Source organism: Lissotriton helveticus, chromosome 1_1, assembly GCF_964261635.1.
Source record: "Lissotriton helveticus chromosome 1_1, aLisHel1.1, whole genome shotgun sequence".
Taxonomy (NCBI): Eukaryota; Metazoa; Chordata; class Amphibia; order Caudata; family Salamandridae; genus Lissotriton; species Lissotriton helveticus.
In genome coordinates, this window is record NC_136057.1 from 1,620,960,027 (window position 1) to 1,620,972,853 (window position 12,827).

General features: G+C 37.1%; 2 long non-coding RNA genes across 2 annotated transcripts; one reads left to right on the forward strand and one right to left on the reverse strand.

Annotated features, from left to right (window-relative positions):
• Window positions 1-2,554: 2,554 nt before the first annotated feature.
• Window positions 2,555-3,688, reverse strand: LOC144773767 (uncharacterized). Its single transcript, XR_013600060.1, has 3 exons — window positions 3,613-3,688; window positions 3,382-3,496; window positions 2,555-2,696 (listed from the first exon to the last, which is right to left on the reverse strand). It is a non-coding gene; the product is annotated as an uncharacterized LOC144773767 (long non-coding RNA).
• A 7,193-nt stretch (window positions 3,689-10,881) lies between these two features.
• Window positions 10,882-12,015, forward strand: LOC144773771 (uncharacterized). The gene is made up of 3 exons (XR_013600061.1): window positions 10,882-10,957; window positions 11,074-11,188; window positions 11,874-12,015. It is a non-coding gene; the product is annotated as an uncharacterized LOC144773771 (long non-coding RNA).
• The last annotated feature ends 812 nt before the right edge of the window (window positions 12,016-12,827 follow it).

Here is a 12,827-nt window from a genome sequence, read left to right on the forward strand (position 1 = left end):
CTCGAGAAGTGGAGCAAGGTGTTTCTTGATGTGGGCTTAGAGTATAGGTCCACTTCCAGTGCATTGTTTTTGTTCTGGATATATATATCCAGGAATTCAACCTTGGCGGTGTCAACGTGGGCAGTAAAGCGAAGATTTTCGTCCGCAAGATTGAGCCACTCCAAGAATTCTCCCAAGGTCTGTTCCCCACTGGTCCAGATAAAAAAGATGTCATCAATGAACCTAGACCAGTGGGAAACAGACTCATGAAAGGGGGCTATCTCATTATATATGTTCCGTGCCTCAAACAGGGCCATATATATATTTGCTATGGAAGGGGCCATGGCTGCCCCCATGCTTACGCCCTTGATTTGCTGATACATATGGTCTCCAAATTGGAAGACATTTTCCTGCAATACTATTGAAAGACAATCATAGACAAACTGCTTGTTACACGGAATTTGGTGAAGATCTATGAACCACATGGTGGCATCTAATGCCCCTCTCTGTGGGATGTTACTATATAATGCTTCAACATCAAGCGTGACTAATAAGTCCCTATTTCCAATAAATTTGAGGTTTTCTACCTTCGCAATCATTTCTCCCGTATCTTTGATATACGATGGGGAGAGTGATACATAGGGTCTCAGTATATTGTCTACATATTTAGAAAGAGCTTCCGTTGGAGTGCCAATTGTGGAGACTATGGGTCTGTAGGGTGGATTCTGTTGATCTTTGTGCATTTTAGGGAGGCCATAAATGCATGCTAGTTTCCCCTGTGATTTGTTTAAAAATTCATACTCTTTTTTATTTATTATTTTCTCATCCAATGCTCTCTTTGTTATCTGCTGAATCTTCCTCACTACCCTGTCTATCGGATTAGTTGTGACTTCTCTATAGAACAAAGAGTCGTTCAGCATATTTAGCATATTCTCCTCATATGTAGTGGAGTCAATGAGGACAATGCCCCCTCCCTTATCACTGCCTTTTATTATCAGTGATTTATTGTTCTTTAAATTAAGCAAAGAATCATGTTCCTCTTTAGAGATATTATATTTTGATTTGGGAACATATCTAAGGGCTAATTCTAGTTTTGCTAAAACAACTTTTTCAAACATCGCCACCTCCGGACCAAGTTGGTCCAGTGATGGTGTGAATGTGGAAGGCAGGGCTACAATGTTATTAGTAGTATTGTCATGGTCTAATTCTGTTCTGTCCATAAAGAATTTATTCAGTCTTATTTTTCTGAAAAAGGAGTGTATATCTTGATATAGTTCAAATAAGTCAACATTCGCATGTGGGACAAATGTTAAACCTTTTGAAAGTAAAGATATATCTGGTGGTTCCAACTGATGTTTGGAGAGATTGAAAATCGGTATCACATCCACTGTCTCTGATATTGCCTGCTGCGGGTTTCCAGATAATGCTGGGGCTGTGCTTCCATGGGGTGTTGATATGTTTGATGTCCACGGGATGACGGTTGAAAGCGCACTCTCTGCCGTCCCCGTTTCGCTCCTCGGTACCCTAAAAAAGGTTGGCGTAAAATTCTTCGGCCATTTTGAGGATTATAGTGGTCGTCCTCATGATAGTTTTGTTCGTTTTCAGATTCCGGGTCCGAGGAGTCAGAGAAATTATTTATTCTCTGTTGATTATAGTTTCCTTCCCCTTGCTGATTATCTGGTTTATAGAAGCTATCTCCTAAATATGGATATGCTCGTTCTAAAGTATAAAATCTCTTGTCCTTTGTGAATTTGTCTTGTTTTCTCTTAGTGAGATATTCAGCAAAGGATAGGATATCTTTATTCAGGGATTCAAGTTGCTTCTCAGCATCTGTTATCACTGTGGAGGTTTTTATCTTACTTTCTAGTTCTTCTATTTCTTTTTTTATATCTGAAGCTAACTCTTTCGAGGTGGAAATAATAAGAATCATTAAGTCTCTAGAGCACCTACTAGCTATCATGCTCCACTTGTGTAGAAATGATTTTATGTCCACAAATAGACCCGGGATATTCCTAACCCGTAATCCTAACGGAATGATAGCAGCTTTTAAATAATTCAACATGAATTCTCCATGCGCTTCAATTCTTATTAATTTCTTTTTCAGATTAGGTAGTTTCACTAGATCACTATTGCTTTGTGGTTTTAACATGAAGTTCGAGCCAGTTGGTACAGTGGTACCGACCAAGAAGGCAAAATCCTCATCCGAGAAACCAAATGTTTCCATATGAGCCATTTGGATTCTGAAGGTGAAGATGATGATAGGGACAGTAGGAAGAAAAAGACAGAGCGATAGAAGGAAATAATTCAAAGGTGCATAGGTGTATATCTAGCGGTAAATTAATACACAGGTGAATGAGCCGGTCCCACACGGATAACCGTGGGTAATACTGTGTTAACAACAAGGACCCCCTGGTACGGATCAGTATCCTGGGACAGGGTAAACAATATATGTAAAATAACACTCCCAGGCATAAACTTAAACAGAAACACAATAGAGTAAACAAACAAACTAATAGAGTTTCAAAAAATATACATTTTTAATTTGATTTAAAAAAAGCAATTAATAACAGTCAGTGCATTGATCAAAGTTAATAAAAGAATCCTAAACTAATACATATGGATTCACAAAGAGATTTTTAAAAGGAGGTTAGATGGTATCCGGTCGACGCGTTTCAACATAAAATTATGTCTTCATCAGGACATTTACCATCCAATTTCTGTAAAAAAGATTATAACAAGATTTTACTAATTTATCTTCCTATTGTGAGATAATATTGCTCTACTAGTTTTAAGTTTGTTACAAATTTCTATTGGTTTAACACATTTTTGATATAATATATGATATACCGCTCCTTATATACACATGTCTTACACCTATGCATATGCAAGTTAATAGTCTATACATGCCAACAGCGAAGTACAATATATGAAATTTGTGCATTTCCAAGGGTATACAGTCAATCCCTAGTTAACTAACATCATTCTTGAATATATTTCTCTTTTTTTAAAATTTTAACATCAGAAAAAAGCGGAAAATTCCCCCTGCTTTTGAATTCAATGATTTAGCTCACTGGTTTAGCTCACTGGTTATTTTCCATGTTGTATAATACATTTAATCATTTCAATTGTCTTCGTTTGCGTGTGGCTTTTTGGCTCGAAAATGAACCCAGTTAAATTGTAATTTTTAAATTTAAAAAAGGTAGAAAGATAGAAAGAAAAAGATAAAAGGAGGTCGTAGCGATTTATGCATTTCTGCATTTCCTAAAATGAGGATGCATGTCATACTCGTTGTATCTCAGCTGATATCTTGAAGTTAATGCAGTACCTAAAAACATTTGCTGCACTCAAAGTACCTACGAGTATCTAGAACATGAATGGATTCGATGCATCTCATTCTCTTACCTAGAGATAGATTCACGTACAAAGGCACACACTCTTCTCTATTTTTCTGGCTGTATTACGGCTGTATAAGGGCTGTGTCATCAAACTCCAAACTTGGTATTTACTTAACAGTTATCTAAAAAGACAAATTAACATACGAGTAAGCCGTACGTCAACATTATGGTTTCCTTTAAAACTATTTATGAATCCAATAAGGGATTTTCACTAAGGAAGTTACATCTAGCCACTAACCTTGGATGTGTATTATTGATTTCATTGAGGCATTCATAACCTGGGTGTCTAAGTTTCAAACGGATAGTTTTAACCTATAAGTGAAAAACATATGTTTAAGTGTGTAACAATATTGGTTCGGGCTTCTTTTCAAATAACGACATATTTATAACTATCTTACCACTAAGAAAGTTTGTTTGATACATTCTTCTTCTGGGGTCTTTTATATCAATCTGGTACCGCGACTGTAAACTGATATGTTGAATAAAATCCTGACAATATAAAATGAGGGACCGGTCAGCGGAATTTATGTTACGCTACTAGTATGAACACACTACCTACGGCCATATTTCTAAATGTCACTTACCCAAATTAAACTGAGCGATGTTGATTCGAGGTACCGATTATATCAGGTGGTTAAGTTAAAAGGTCTATTCGGCGTAGGCGTGGGATGTTCTACTGCCGTACTCACAGAAATCCTAATGAGAAAGGGAGGAGCAGCCTATTAGTGACTCTGTTATATTATTCATTTTTGCAGGTTCACTTAAAGCGTGGCGGGGTAGACCTGGACATGAAAATGCAAATCTTATCGAATAACATTCTCAAATGCCGATTGTTAGTCACCTAGTAAGCGAATGTACATGGACCCGGATGTGTATACATTACGCTTTTAATCATACCGCTTACCTATTTTTAATGGCGCGCTGTTCCCAAGCGTAGCCGTTTCCCACTCGTGGTCCGGTTCTTAAGTATGCGGCGGTTGAGTCTTGATATCTCTTTTTTATATATAGTGACAAGCGCTCGTTACTCCTATTGGTAAAGGTGGAGATTCTTAGTATTTACCAAAGAGAAGTCTAAAGTCAAGCCGGTTTTAAACTAAACAACCTACGCGGTCGCTTACCTGGACAGTTAAGCGACCGCGTAGGTTGTTTAGTTTAAAACCGGCTTGACTTTAGACTTCTCTTTGGTAAATACTAAGAATCTCCACCTTTACCAATAGGAGTAACGAGCGCTTGTCACTATATATAAAAAAGAGATATCAAGACTCAACCGCCGCATACTTAAGAACCGGACCACGAGTGGGAAACGGCTACGCTTGGGAACAGCGCGCAATTAAAAATAGGTAAGCGGTATGATTAAAAGCGTAATGTATACACATCCGGGTCCATGTACATTCGCTTACTAGGTGACTAACAATCGGCATTTGAGAATGTTATTCGATAAGATTTGCATTTTCTTGTCCAGGTCTACCCCGCCACGCTTTAAGTGAACCTGCAAAAATGAATAATATAACAGAGTCACTAATAGGCTGCTCCTCCCTTCATCATTAGGATTTCTGTGAGTACGGCAGTAGAACATCCCACGCCTACGCCGAATAGACCTTTTAACTTAACCACCTGATATAATCGGTACCTCGAATCAACATCGCTCAGTTTAATTTGGGTAAGTGACATTTAGAAATATGGCCGTAGGTAGTGTGTTCATACTAGTAGCGTAACATAAATTCCGCTGACCGGTCCCTCATTTTATATTGTCAGGATTTTATTCAACATATCAGTTTACAGTCGCGGTACCAGATTGATATAAAAGACCCCAGAAGAAGAATGTATCAAACAAACTTTCTTAGTGGTAAGATAGTTATAAATATGTCGTTATTTGAAAAGAAGCCCGAACCAATATTGTTACACACTTAAACATATGTTTTTCACTTATAGGTTAAAACTATCCGTTTGAAACTTAGACACCCAGGTTATGAATGCCTCAATGAAATCAATAATACACATCCAAGGTTAGTGGCTAGATGTAACTTCCTTAGTGAAAATCCCTTATTGGATTCATAAATAGTTTTAAAGGAAACCATAATGTTGACGTACGGCTTACTCGTATGTTAATTTGTCTTTTTAGATAACTGTTAAGTAAATACCAAGTTTGGAGTTTGATGACACAGCCCTTATACAGCCGTAATACAGCCAGAAAAATAGAGAAGAGCGTGTGCCTTTGTACGTGAATCTATCTCTAGGTAAGAGAATGAGATGCATCGAATCCATTCATGTTCTAGATACTCGTAGGTACTTTGAGTGCAGCAAATGTTTTTAGGTACTGCATTAACTTCAAGATATCAGCTGAGATACAACGAGTATGACATGCATCCTCATTTTAGGAAATGCAGAAATGCATAAATCGCTACGACCTCCTTTTATCTTTTTCTTTCTATCTTTCTACCTTTTTTAAATTTAAAAATTACAATTTAACTGGGTTCATTTTCGAGCCAAAAAGCCACACGCAAACGAAGACAATTGAAATGATTAAATGTATTATACAACATGGAAAATAACCAGTGAGCTAAACCAGTGAGCTAAATCATTGAATTCAAAAGCAGGGGGAATTTTCCGCTTTTTTCTGATGTTAAAATTTTAAAAAAAGAGAAATATATTCAAGAATGATGTTAGTTAACTAGGGATTGACTGTATACCCTTGGAAATGCACAAATTTCATATATTGTACTTCGCTGTTGGCATGTATAGACTATTAACTTGCATATGCATAGGTGTAAGACATGTGTATATAAGGAGCGGTATATCATATATTATATCAAAAATGTGTTAAACCAATAGAAATTTGTAACAAACTTAAAACTAGTAGAGCAATATTATCTCACGATAGAAAGATAAATTAGTAAAATCTTGTTATAATCTTTTTTACAGAAATTGGATGGCAAATGTCCTGATGAAGACATAATTTTATGTTGAAACGCGTCGACCGGATACCATCTAACCTCCTTTTAAAAATCTCTTTGTGAATCCATATGTATTAGTTTAGGATTCTTTTATTAACTTTGATCAATGCACTGACTGTTATTAATTGCTTTTTTTTAATCAAATTAAAAATGTATATTTTTTGAAACTCTATTAGTTTGTTTGTTTACTCTATTGTGTTTCTGTTTAAGTTTATGCCTGGGAGTGTTATTTTACATATATTGTTTACCCTGTCCCAGGATACTGATCCGTACCAGGGGGTCCTTGTTGTTAACACAGTATTACCCACGGTTATCCGTGTGGGACCGGCTCATTCACCTGTGTATTAATTTACCGCTAGATATACACCTATGCACCTTTGAATTATTTCCTTCTATCGCTCTGTCTTTTTCTTCCTACTGTCCCTATCATCATCTTCACCTTCAGAATCCAAATGGCTCATATGGAAACATTTGGTTTCTCGGATGAGGATTTTGCCTTCTTGGTCGGTACCACTGTACCAACTGGCTCGAACTTCATGTTAAAACCACAAAGCAATAGTGATCTAGTGAAACTATCTAATCTGAAAAAGAAATTAATAAGAATTGAAGCGCATGGAGAATTCATGTTGAATTATTTAAAAGCTGCTATCATTCCGTTAGGATTACGGGTTAAGAATATCCCGGGTCTATTTGTGGACATAAAATCATTTCTACACAAGTGGAGCATGATAGCTAGTAGGTGCTCTAGGGACCTAATGATTCTTATTATTTCCACCTCGAAAGAGTTAGCTTCAGATATAAAAAAAGAAATAGAAGAACTAGAAAATAAGATAAAAACCTCCACAGTGATAACAGATGCTGAGAAGCAACTTGAATCCCTGAATAAAGATATCCTATCCTTTGCTGAATATCTCACTAAGAGAAAACAAGACAAATTCACAAAGGACAAGAGATTTTATACTTGAGAACGAGCATATCCATATTTAGGAGATAGCTTCTATAAACCAGATAATCAGCAAGGGGAAGGAAACTATAATCAACAGAGAATAAATAATTTCTCTGACTCCTCGGACCCGGAATCTGAAAACGAACAAAACTATCATGAGGACGACCACTATAATCCTCAAAATGGCCGAAGAAATTTACGCCAACCTTTTTTAGGGTACCGAGGAGCGAAACGGGGACGGCAGAGAGTGCGCTTTCAACCGTCATCCCATGGACATCAAACATATCAACACCCCATGGAAGCACAGCCCCAGCATTATCTGGAAACCCGCAGCAGGCAATATCAGAGACAGTGGATGTGATACCGATTTTCAATCTCTCCAAATATCAGTTGGAACCACCAGATATATCTTTACTTTCAAAAGGTTTAACATGTGTCCCACATGCGAATGTTGACTTATTTGAACTATATCAAGATATACACTCCTTTTTCAGAAAAATAAGACTGAATAAATTATTTATGGACAGAACAGAATTAGACCATGACAATACTACTAATAACATTGTAGCCCTGCCTTCCACATTCACACCATCACTGGACCAACTTGGTCCGGAGGTGGCGATGTTTGAAAAAGTTGTTTTAGCAAAACTAGAATTAGCCCTTAGATATGTTCCCAAATCAAAATATAATATCTCTAAAGAGGAACATGATTCTTTGCTTAATTTAAAGAACAATAAATCACTGATAATAAAAGGCAGTGATAAGGGAGGGGGCATTGTCCTCATTGACTCCACTACATATGAGGAGAATATGCTAAATATGCTGAACGACTCTTTGTTCTATAGAGAAGTCACAACTAATCCGATAGACAGGGTAGTGAGGAAGATTCAGCAGATAACAAAGAGAGCATTGGATGAGAAAATAATAAATAAAAAAGAGTATGAATTTTTAAACAAATCACAGGGGAAACTAGCATGCATTTATGGCCTCCCTAAAATGCACAAAGATCAACAGAATCCACCCTACAGACCCATAGTCTCCACAATTGGCACTCCAACGGAAGCTCTTTCTAAATATGTAGACAATATACTGAGACCCTATGTATCACTCTCCCCATCGTATATCAAAGATACGGGAGAAATGATTGCGAAGGTAGAAAACCTCAAATTTATTGGAAATAGGGACTTATTAGTCACGCTTGATGTTGAAGCATTATATAGTAACATCCCACAGAGAGGGGCATTAGATGCCACCATGTGGTTCATAGATCTTCACCAAATTCCGTGTAACAAGCAGTTTGTCTATGATTGTCTTTCAATAGTATTGCAGGAAAATGTCTTCCAATTTGGAGACCATATGTATCAGCAAATCAAGGGCGTAAGCATGGGGGCAGCCATGGCCCCTTCCATAGCAAATATATATATGGCCCTGTTTGAGGCACGGAACATATATAATGAGATAGCCCCCTTTCATGAGTCTGTTTCCCACTGGTCTAGGTTCATTGATGACATCTTTTTTATCTGGACCAGTGGGGAACAGACCTTGGGAGAATTCTTGGAGTGGCTCAATCTTGCGGACGAAAATCTTCGCTTTACTGCCCACGTTGACACCGCCAAGGTTGAATTCCTGGATATATATATCCAGAACAAAAACAATGCACTGGAAGTGGACCTATACTCTAAGCCCACATCAAGAAACACCTTGCTCCACTTCTCGAGTTATCACCCTAGGAGTCAGAAGGATGGAATTCCATTCTCCCAGTTCCTGAGGGTGAGACGAAATTGTACTGATATTAAAGACTATGATAGGCAATCAGAAAAGATGAAGCAAAAATTCCTGGACAGAGGGTACCCCCGCCGATTAGTACGTGAGGCCTGCAAGAGGGCTAGATATTACGACCGGGATGCGCTCTTAAGACCAAAAAATGCAGTCCATGAATCAAAATTAGTGTGTGTCACGCGACACTCAACACTAAACGCAACTATCAGACAGATAGTGAATGCCAATTGGCATTTACTTAATCTTGAGTCATCTACACCCAAGCTTAAGAAACCGATGTATGCACATCGGAGAAACAAGAATCTAAAAGATCTTGTGGTGAGATTCAGATATTCTGGTACCCTTGAAAGACCCCCATTTGTACAGAAATCTATACAGGGTGCAAACCCTGTGAAGGGTACTTCAAGATGTGGCTCCTGTCAATCCTGTGATGGCATCGTATCAGGTCAGAATTTTCAATTGAATGGATATAATATTACAGCAAATGATCTATGGACATGTAATACCAGCAATGTTATTTATTTGCTCGTATGCCCTTGTAATTTAGGATATGTGGGCGAGACCTCAAGAAAAATTAAAACCCGGCTAACCGAGCACAGGTCAGCGATTAATACTCAGAAACTGACTGCCCCGCTTGTCTCGCATTTCATAGAATTCAAACATGCCCCATCAGAAATACGGTGGCGCATATTGGAAAAGATCCAGACACCAAATACGAAGGGAGGAGAGAAAATAAGAAAAAAACGAGAAGTTTTTTGGATCTTTTCTCTAAAGACCTTCAGCCATGGCCTCAATAATGATTTGCCTTGGCAGAATACAATTCTATGATAACTGCCACGGATCACTCGTATAATATGCTACTTGTAAATAAGGCTTTCCCCTTTAAGAATCTAGGTGTGACGAAAACCAATGATAATCGCCCTTATAAAAGAATGTCTGAACTGCAAATCAGGGCTGCTCTTTCTTGAATACCTGACCGACCGGCAGGTTCCGGCACCATTTGTACCCTCGTGTAACTGTCCAGGTAAGCGACCGCGTAGGTTGTTTAGTTTAAAACCGGCTTGACTGTAGACTTCTCTTTGGTAAATACTAAGAATCTCCACCTTTACCAATAGGAGTAACGAGCGCTTGTCACTATATATAAAAAAGAGATATCAAGACTCAACCGCCGCATACTTAAGAACCGGACCACGAGTGGGAAACGGCTACGCTTGGGAACAGCGCGCAATTAAAAATAGGTAAGCGGTATGATTAAAAGCGTAATGTATACACATCCGGGTCCATGTACATTCGCTTACTAGGTGACTAACAATCGGCATTTGAGAATGTTATTCGATAAGATTTGCATTTTCTTGTCCAGGTCTACCCCGCCACGCTTTAAGTGAACCTGCAAAAATGAATAATATAACAGAGTCACTAATAGGCTTCTCCTCCCTTTCTCATTAGGATTTCTGTAAGTACGGCAGTAGAACATCCCACGCCTACGCCGAATAGACCTTTTAACTTAACCACCTGATATAATCGGTACCTCGAATCAACATCGCTCAGTTTAATTTGGGTAAGTGACATTTAGAAATATGGCCGTAGGTAGTGTGTTCATACTAGTAGCGTAACATAAATTCCGCTGACCGGTCCCTCATTTTATATTGTCAGGATTTTATTCAACATATCAGTTTACAGTCGCGGTACCAGATTGATATAAAAGACCCCAGAAGAAGAATGTATCAAACAAACTTTCTTAGTGGTAAGATAGTTATAAATATGTCGTTATTTGAAAAGAAGCCCGAACCAATATTGTTACACACTTAAACATATGTTTTTCACTTATAGGTTAAAACTATCCGTTTGAAACTTAGACACCCAGGTTATGAATGCCTCAATGAAATCAATAATACACATCCAAGGTTAGTGGCTAGATGTAACTTCCTTAGTGAAAATCCCTTATTGGATTCATAAATAGTTTTAAAGGAAACCATAATGTTGACGTACGGCTTACTCGTATGTTAATTTGTCTTTTTAGATAACTGTTAAGTAAATACCAAGTTTGGAGTTTGATGACACAGCCCTTATACAGCCGTAATACAGCCAGAAAAATAGAGAAGAGTGTGTGCCTTTGTACGTGAATCTATCTCTAGGTAAGAGAATGAGATGCATCGAATCCATTCATGTTCTAGATACTCGTAGGTACTTTGAGTGCAGCAAATGTTTTTAGGTACTGCATTAACTTCAAGATATCAGCTGAGATACAACGAGTATGACATGCATCCTCATTTTAGGAAATGCAGAAATGCAGAAATCGCTACGACCTCCTTTTATCTTTTTCTTTCTATCTTTCTACCTTTTTTAAATTTAAAAATTACAATTTAACTGGGTTCATTTTCGAGCCAAAAAGCCACACGCAAACGAAGACAATTGAAATGATTAAATGTATTATACAACATGGAAAATAACCAGTGAGCTAAACCAGTGAGCTAAATCATTGAATTCAAAAGCAGGGGGAATTTTCCGCTTTTTTCTGATGTTAAAATTTTAAAAAAAGAGAAATATATTCAAGAATGATGTTAGTTAACTAGGGATTGACTGTATACCCTTGGAAATGCACAAATTTCATATATTGTACTTCGCTGTTGGCATGTATAGACTATTAACTTGCATATGCATAGGTGTAAGACATGTGTATATAAGGAGCGGTATATCATATATTATATCAAAAATGTGTTAAACCAATAGAAATTTGTAACAAACTTAAAACTAGTAGAGCAATATTATCTCACGATAGGAAGATAAATTAGTAAAATCTTGTTATAATCTTTTTTACAGAAATTGGATGGTAAATGTCCTGATGAAGACATAATTTTATGTTGAAACGCGTCGACCGGATACCATCTAACCTCCTTTTAAAAATCTCTTTGTGAATCCATATGTATTAGTTTAGGATTCTTTTATTAACTTTGATCAATGCACTGACTGTTATAAATTGCTTTTTTTTAATCAAATTAAAAATGTATATTTTTTGAAACTCTATTAGTTTGTTTGTTTACTCTATTGTGTTTCTGTTTAAGTTTATGCCTGGGAGTGTTATTTTACATATAATACTGTATATTAATCATGATAATATTTTAATGTTTTTAATATTTTTGTATAATGTACTTCTGTGACTGCTTTTATGATTTTTATTAATCGAAATAAAGTGCTATTGACTTGAATAGAGAGTGCCCAAGGAAACGGAATGCATATAGATGGGAATGCATGCACTGCTCCCATGGGAGGGACAATACATCCCCTGACTAATCCAGAAAATGACTAAAAGGTGTCCCAGATCAGAAGACGTTGAGAAAGTTACCCACTAGTTCCCGGCGGGCTGAGGTTAAAGAATATAATATTGTTTCAATTTATTGTCATGCATTACATAATTGAGATGCAATGCTTGTTTCACTGCTTTGTCTTAGTAAAAATGAAATTTAAAAAAATCTTGAATTGCACAAAAACCTATAAAAACCTGCATACAAAATTTTGGTAACTTATCCAGAGAGCTCTGAAGAGAAAAGATGAGTGAATGTGCGCTGCGACTTTGTCACAGAACAGTGTCAACTAGCCACTATGCAAGATGAGCGTGAAAAAAGATAAAAGATTATTATTAGTTGCTTTCAAATGAAATCACTATAAAAAAATTAAACACTTTTTTCTTTTTTGCATTCACCCATTTGTTTGCAGTGTGAATATACTTTAAATACTAGAACATTTCTAAGACAATTGTTTGGGACAAGCCACCTC